Consider the following 9225-nt stretch of genomic DNA (forward strand, 5'->3'; position numbering starts at 1 on the left):
ACTAGTAGTATTTGATTTCACATAGTTTGTTTCTGTGTTGCTTCTATATAAAAATGTCGATACATTGTAAAGTATTTGCTTTGGCTATTTTAAATGATTTCGTTCTGTTTTTAAGCTTGTTGTCATCTGACGTTGTACATGCAGAATGTGACGATTGGTTGGTGTGGTATTTTTACCCCTCCTCCACTGTGATTGGGCGGTTGGGTAAAAAGTGACAGTGATGAGCGCTGTGTTTTACCCAAAGTTAAACTTTCTTCAACTCTCTGCGACCGATAAAAAAGTGCCCTGTTACACATTGAAAACAATTGGAAAAATACGCCTGAAAAAACGCATTGGTGGACACAGGGCCTTAATATGGACAGAAAAAATACAATTTTGTGTTGTCTTTTGTGTTGGGGAAACGATCCCAACCTGACTAAAATTTTTTATAATATTTAATATATTATATTAATACATATTTTATCATATTTATAATTTTGTTCAATTCCTCAACAACATAACGCTTTGGCAACCCACAACACAAGGTTATTAAAGTTTTAAGCTTCTGATGTGGTTTATATAGTTTTCGTAGTGTGATTTGTTTGTTTTGGTTTAGTTTTTTTCAGTGTTTCATAGTTTAATTTTTTCCAATATATTTTGTATTAAAATGATTTCCATTACACAAGAGTAGAATTTAAAACTTCATGCTGATTTGTACTCGGCTTTCGCCAAGATAAGCACCAACTAAGACGTAGCTTTACAGTAACCTATGCTTCTCCATCCATTTACGCTTTCCATATGGTGATGTGAATCTTCTTCTGTCTGGTGTTAATAGCTGCAGTGTATTTTACGCGTCAGCAAACACAACGGCTGCAACCACAGTGCGGTCTCCCCATGACAACCGTCTGGATTGAGCTGAGTAGGGAACATCTCTAGGGTCTTCAAGTGGGCACCTTCCGTCCTCAGTGTTTCGTCGACTAGCCCACGACACCTCAAGAGGGCTCGACAGTGACTCTGGCGTCCAAGAGTCACCCCCCTCCGTCCCCCATTCAACTCAGCCCAGCTTACTGACCTTTACATCCCTCCTGCTGCTGAGGTTACTCCTTCCTCGTAGTTCACATGTGATCAAACCACAATCTCTCCGCAACCCGACCATACGCCCCAACCCGTTTGACTTAGGCTGTCGAGCCCCACTGCCGACGTTAAAGCAGGTCAGTGGCAAGGGTTCCGTATGGCATACTACCGCAAAATCTATCCAAACACCAATTCTCATTCACGCAAAATAAACAGGAACGTAATAACTGTAATAACTATGAAAACTATGCAAACTATACAAATAAACCAACAGACTTTCAAGTTTTTCAAGAATTCTTCGAAACCGTAGCGTGGCGGCCTGTACACTGCCAGCCAGAATCTTTCCGTCTCAACCACAGCCAGTTGCTGTTCCTTTCTGCTGCTTCAGATAAGTTCTTTACTGTGCGACGTAACTCTTGGCCACTGAATCCGACGTCTCTGGGGAACCGGGTTGTGGAGTGTGAGTCCTCCGACAACCCACTTCCACTGTATAAACCCGGAATCTCCATCCTCGCTGTTCTGCTTCAGTGGCCAGCTAAGCATACCACAGTTTCTTCCTCTCATATGCCTCATCTACAGCATCCTCCCATGGCACTGTTAACTCTATCTGTTGAACAATGCGTGCTGATCCAGACCACAAAACAATATCTGGTCGGAGGTTAGTGGTGGCAATCTCAGGTGGAAAAATAAGCCGTTGATCAGGATCAGCCAGCATCTTCCAGTCCCTAGCAGCTTCCAGTTGTCCTGGGCAAAATTGGTTTTAACACCTTTTCTTGGTGGTTGCTCGCCTGGGAGGAGGAATATTGTCTTCTGTGTGTAATGTTTTGATAGTACAGGTGGCAACATATTGGTCATGTTACGCTTGTCTTCCAATGCTAAAGCCAAACAACGGAGTACTTGGCCATGGCGACAAGTAAACCAACCTTGGCTAAGAGCCACCTTACATCCTGTCAAAATGTGCCTTAATGTGGCAGGTGATGAACACAAAGGACAAGAGGGATACTCTCCTACCCAGAGGTTTAGGTTCTGCGGTGATGGGAGAACATCATATGTTGACCTAATAAGGAAACTGATCCTACTCTCTTCCATTGACCAAAGGTCTTGCCAGCCCATCTTGCGTTGTTCCACACTCTACCATCTCATCCACTCTCCGTGCTTGGCCTGGGAAATGGCCTTTATACACCTCATCCTCTCCTCCTGCTTTCGCACCTCATTGACTACCAGCTTCCACCTTTGAGCTGGGACTGCCTTGTGCCATTTAGGAGGAGCTAAACTGAGCCCAAAACCCCCTCTTCCATGCTGTACCTGTCCCACGATATCACCAATTTGAAGGGCAGCCTTTGCCTCTTCCACAGATTTCTTTGCTGACCACTTTCTACCAGTTTTTAACACAGGTGCTGCCTCCCTTACACATTTGTCGCGTGATTCTACTAAGGTCATTTCCAGTCTGACCTTGGCACACTTAAACTCCTTGGTTAAAGAAGAGAATGGCAGCTGCAATATTCTTATACTGTAATGTCCCACTCTGCTGAGGCAGCATGGAACTCCCAACCATTTCCTGATATATGAACTTATTAACGCTTTCAGCTTATCCACTGTTGTCAAAGAAACCTCGTACACAGTCAGTGGCCACAGCAACCTCGGCAGTAGACCAAACTGAAAGTACCAGAGTTTTAGTTTGCCTGGTAGAGGCAGCTGTTTACGCAGCTGTTTATGCTTTTCAACCCTTCCACTGCTTGTCGTCTAAATTCTCCCACTTGAACTGTGTCCTTTAGATCCCCATAGTTTTAGCAAGGCTTTTAGGTTATGTACAAAAGTATATAGAGATTCTGATTCAGCACTTTCAAAATCTGCAATTAATCATGGTGAATTATTATACAAGCATTTAAAAAATATATAATATAATTACTGGTCTTCAGATTTGATTGACTGAATGCTATTACAAAAATACTGAAAAACAAATGCAGCCTTGTCGTACACCTTTGCATGCAGGAATATGTAATAACCATTCTTGTTACCTCGTTATGTTTGAACGGTTGCTTCCATCCATCGATGACTTCCACACATAACCAGTTTGAATTTTCTTCCATTTAGATAATTCTGTTGTTGTTGTTTTCACATGCCAGTGACTGGCAAGAGGCAGGAACATCAGACCAATCTGCTGCTTCCATCCATCGATGACTTCCACACATAACCAGTTTGAATTTTCTTCCATTTAGATAATTCTGTTGTTGTTGTTTTCACATGCCAGTGACTGGCAAGAGGCAGGAACATCAGACCAATCTGCTGCTGTCCAGAATCAGGTGGTCTGTCTTCGTCTGGCATCTCAGCTGAGACCTGTCCAGTATGGGTGACCCTACCACTAGTTGTGAAGTACCAGTGGCGTAGCTCTCAGCATCACCGATACACTCAAGCCCTCACAGCACGTCAAGTTGCAAACCATGTGAGGGACCTTAACCTATCCTAACCCAACTGCTTAATAGCAAATGCATTTCAACAAACCATTCAAGACATCCTAACAACCACATTGCATTGCATGAAAAACCACTCAGAAGAGTCCTGCAACCACAGAGAGGTTAACAACCTCGCAGAAAACCTTGGCAAACAAGCCAACACACGGGAACCACCTAAAACATACTGAAAACCACGTAGCAAGCACTAGAAACCACTCAGAACAACCTAGGAACTGCAAATCAATGCAGTGACAATCACTAACAACATCCTAACAACCACACCGCAATGTGCGAAACACTTAACGTTACTCAACAAAATAAACACTTAACGTTACTCAACAAAATAAACATTATACTCTATAATTATAAGCTTACTCTATAACAGTGGTTTTCAATCCTAGTCCTGGGGACCCACAGCTCTGCACAGTTTGTATGTCTCTCTCATTTAACACACCTGATTCAGATCATCAGCTTGTTAGGAAAGAGCTCTATGAACTGAACTGGGTGTGTCAGATAAAGGAGACATAAAATGTGCAGAGCTGTGGGTCCCCAGGACCAGGATTGAAAACCACTGCTCTATAACTATATACAGTATTTACATAGACCTACGTAGGTCCCGCTGTGTGGTACTCCGGGCTCTACGTGACACTAATGCCTCAGTGTCTGTGCTTCTTTCTTCTGGGTTCCTCTGGCATGGGCTCTTCACTGATGTCCACGTGGATGCGAGGTGCGAAGCTTCTGCTGGTTGTGGAGAAGCTCTCGGTGATCAGACGCGTCCGTCTCCACCAGTGAAGGGCAGTTGAGTGTCTCCCACAGCCGCTGCTTGGTCTTCAGTCCAAGTGTAAGGCTGTAGGGACGGTGCCGACCACAGCGTGTCTTTATCATGGGCTCAGCCACAGAACGGTAAACGTCCCGGTAGCCCTGAACGCTGCAGCCGTGGATGAAGACAGTCTCTTCCTGCTGACACAGAGGTGCCGGATACACATTCGAGACTGTGGCTGCTGGAAGAATGTTGGGAAGGAGAGTAGCGTTTTTCAGGTAGCGCTCTTCCAAACCGTTGGGTCGTTGAGCTTTCTCAGAGATACAGCTGTAAGTGTGATCCAACCTGATTACACTTGCCAGCTGTGAAAGCTCACACTGGTCTTGAATGGAAGAGATGCCCTCCACCAAGAATCCTCTCAGGTGTGAGGGAAGAGCCCTGGTTCTTCTCGGGCGACGCTGCTCCATGATGGCGACTGGAGAAACACTTTCCAAATAGGACAAATTGATAAAACTTGTCAAATTGTACAGTTGTGAAGAGCTTGTATGTGATCAGGATTCAGGGATAGATGTGTTGATTTCAAATATCAACTCAAGCTGCAGTACTGACATAGAATGCTGAGGCTCATTTAAATGTAAACAACACTTGATATCAGCACTAAGTCAATTAGAGCAGCATGAACTCTGTTACATGTACTGTACTATATGCTTTTCTATTACCATTATCATCTTCATTCATTTATATATTTCTCATCTGTGTCTGGATATAGTGGTGTCTGTTAAGGCCAGCATCACTGATAGGAACTGCTATATTAGTGGTTCATAAATGAATCTGTGTGTTGAAAGAATCTTTTAAGGGTACGAATCATTCTTCCACTGATTCATATCTTTTGTTCCCTGATGTCTCTTCCATTCGAAGTGCACAACTGCTTTGGTGTCTTTTCCTGACTACAGCACAAGCCGGAGTGCGGCCTCTGAAGCATTTCAGGCTGTGAATCTACTAAACCAAACTGTGTTTGTCTGAATTAATCTCGCTTGTCAATAAATATACATATGCACATACATATTTGTTTACATTTAAAAAATGAAAATTCTTGTACTTCCTTTCTGTCCTTTTTCTAGCTTGGTTTAAAAAAAATTGTCTGAAAAAACAACAACAGATCTGCTCATATTATGTAATTAATTCTGTTTTTAACTTGTCTTGATTTTTGTAGTTGCAGACACCAAGGATGAAAAGTAGCATGAGGTTGTGAACAGCTTGAAGAAACTTTAAGTTATGAACTAAATGCATTGAGCTGCTGAAAAGAAGAAAGCCAAGTCAAGTGACCTTTATTTATATAGCTTTTTTTTTTTACAATACAGATCGTTTAAATACAGCTTTACATTGATAACAGATAAATAATGATTCTATGATGCAAACAGAGTTCAATTAGGCAGTAAAACAGCTCTAAAAAGAAAAAAGTGTCACTGTTCAGATGAAGTCACTTTTGTTTTATATGGGAGAGAAGTACCAACTTGGTGCCCTAAAACAGCTCGCTCGCAGGAGCCAACTGAATTTAATGAACATTGCGTATGAGTGAAGACGGGGCGCAAACCCCACCATGAACCTCCGCTCCCAAAGCACCAGACGTGGCAGGGGACGTGCTTTGCTTCCGGCTGTTAAAGGAGTAAATGTTAAAATTGAGTGTTATGTTTTTGTTTACTCAAAATTAATATAGGGGGTGATCTGTTAGCTTAATGTTCTGTTATTCTTTAATTTAAAAGGGTTTCTGTTATGTCTGAATTTTGGGACATTAGCATTGTGGAGAAGAGTAAATGACCAAAGGCACACATACAGAGAAGCCTGTTACATTGTGTGTACCCTGATGTGGAAGTAGCAAATGCTGAGGTGTCTCAGCAGCAGCAGTAATTGTGTTGTGTGCACAGATGGTACAGCAGTGCAACTGAACAAACACGCCTGAGCTGTTGCTAGAGCTGCCTGTACATGTTTGCCCTGTACGATAAGAGATTTCTGTAATCTGTGTGATATAAATCCAACTTGCTCAGATTGGCCTTGATCAATCACTAGTGTATCTGAGGCAGATTTTTACAGTGTTGTTGTGATTTGTAGCTCTTGGACCAGTGTGAGGGGTTTTGTCTGTTGTTATCAGGAGGAACAGACTGTTGAAAAGCAGGACAAATTATGCTGTTTGGAAAGTGTTGACAGGAAGTTGTCGTATTCTTTCCTCATTTAACATTGTAAATATTTGCGCTAATTTTTGAATGTGCTTGTCATTTCCCTCCTCACAGACTGTTCAATCAAATTTTGCTATTGATGTCACGAATGAGACTCATTTTCCACAATTACTGACGTCAACTAACAGACAAGAAGAACAGAGAATATGGAGATGAACGTGCCATCATACAGACACAGTAAAACAATAACTTAATGCTAACTTAATCTCTAAAAAAATTATTAATTTAATAACTCTGTTAAATGTCATCTTTAGTGAATCTCAAAAGCAATGTGCATTTTTTAAATTACAATGTTGTGATGCTTAAATTCACTTCTGTCATGACAACTCTGAGTGCTTTGGCATGGTAATGGGAATAACAATGTTGATATATTTGGTGTTGGAATAGGAATAGATAGATATAATAGATCTGCAACGCTGCTGCTGCAGAGCAAGGGACTTACTAGTCGTGTTATACACGACACGATGCTGTGCGCCAGTTGGACATGCTGCTGCTGTACAAAATAGTGTACATGAATGACCCGTTGCAGATCTATATAAGTGGAGCTGGGGAAGGTGGAGGGTTTCTGAAAGTGTTCTGCACTGCTACAATAAATTCTGACCTATTCGAAGTTTGAGCCGCGAGCTCATTGGCTGCTGATAAAACACGAACCAATCAGCTGTGCCCTATAGAGAATAATGTGATTGCAAGCAGGTTGAGTTGAGGACCTATAAGCCTACGCCATCTTGAGATTCACGATAGAAATTTGGATTTGTGGCATTTTAAATGATTGATATTAGTAACTCTTTTATTTTTAATTTATTAAGACTAAACAGTATATACATTTTATATAACATCACTGTAACATGAAAATAATTAGCAACCTATGCTAGGTATCTGCCAAAAATTGAATATCTATGCATCTAGTTTTATGCGTTTATGGATATACTAATATGATAATTATGTAATATGTACGACTAAACATTTTTAATGTCAAAAACAACCCAATCAGACCACAGATAATAACATTCTTGAACAGAGACTCAACAACGTGCGATACACATTGCAAATAAAAAGGTTTCACGTCTGAAGATTGTATTAAATAAGTTACATTTTAAAAACTGTAATAATAATAATTTCCACTGCAGTCTTTCAGAGTAAGGTTGATCTTTTTCTGCATGAACAAAATTCATCCTTCACCAGTCAAAATTGTCCAAGATTTTCTATTTCTATCTTCAGCTCAGACAATTTGCCAGATTTGATTTGCCAGAAAGGACTGGAGCGCTGGATAAAACACTTTCAAATTGATCCTGCATTAATCCTGTATTCTTCCTTTTCATGTTATTCTGAGCCTGAGATGATGAAATGATGATGTGCTTTTTTATATTTCACCACCAGTCTTATGCCAAAGGTCGGACTGACCCTGTCAGCTGATGGCAAGCTGAAATTCGTCCGTGGTCTATTACATGTCTGCTCATGAAACTTCTTATTTAAAGACCTTGGTGTGACTGTGGATGTTTGCAGAGTCAGACAGGCAGTTTGGAGGGTTGAAGGGTTTGATTTAGCACAGCATGGTCCAAACTATGAGTTCTCTCATCATTTCCCTTGGAGAACTCATTGGTTATTGAAGGGTGGAGTGGAGCACCGGGAAGGTGGGCGGGGCTGCAGCGGTGCGAGGAGCTTGGGGAGTTTGTTGGACTGAGCTGAATGGCTGTTGTGTCCTGAAGAGTGTGCTCGCTGGTCTCCATCTCGATCACGGCTCCGCCCATCCTCATCAATGGCCAGCGGTCCCGTCCGGATGACAGCCGAGAAGTTTGTCCGATAGGTCGTCGACTGCAGATGCAACACGCTCCAAAAAATGAAAAGGCCACCAAGAGGAGGATGGGTCCGATGATGATGGGAGGGTTGTTTAAGGGGAGGAGTTTAGTAAAGGCAAGAGCACCAACCAGGGTGATGTTAATGCCCGCCAACATGATACAGAGCCCGCAGGCGCAGCAAAGAGCCGGGGACGGCAACCCTGGAGAGCGGAGCGCCCTCCTCTCACCTGACTTCTTAAGTCCAGTGCGGTCATGTTCATTACTGAAAATCATCCTCCAATACCGTTGACCTTCTCAGCCACTGCATAAAAAGGAGAAATGAGAGAGAGAGAGAGAGAGCAGTAATGAGTATTATAGCAATGTGCTGGTCCTCAAACATCCGCCTGCCTGTTTGTGTGTCATGTCAGTACCATGGCTCTGGGCCGAGCCAATTCAATTAGTGCCGTCAAGACCATAGAGTCTGATGATGTGAAAGCTTTGGCTGTGAGGAAATTACACTGCCATATAACTTTATTACTCAAGACATGTTAATGTTTGCATGACAAGACTTAACGGTTATGCAAATGTTTTAATAGGCTATGTTATCTGCATAAGGAATTTAATCTTGAACATCATATACATATTCCACAATTACAATTTCATAAAGTAAACATTCTTATACATTTATGCTTTAAACTGATATAATAATTTAATTTAAATTTTGAATATGACTATCCATATCTATCCATCCATATATCTGTCACTCAGTTGCTTTAGACGTTCAGATGTATATAAAGCAGTGACCTACTTTATATACATTTAATCTAAAACAACCTATTATATTCAATCTATATACAAACATATTTAAAGTCAGTAATTTAACTGCGGGCTGTATTACTCTCGTTTATCTTGCATATTGAGCATGAACGATTCCCAGCTCTTCAGGTCAA

Source organism: Siphateles boraxobius, unplaced genomic scaffold (genome assembly GCF_051911475.1).
Source record: "Siphateles boraxobius isolate OS27281-9 unplaced genomic scaffold, OSU_SipBor_1 5, whole genome shotgun sequence".
In the NCBI taxonomy this organism is placed as follows: Eukaryota; Metazoa; Chordata; class Actinopteri; order Cypriniformes; family Leuciscidae; genus Siphateles; species Siphateles boraxobius.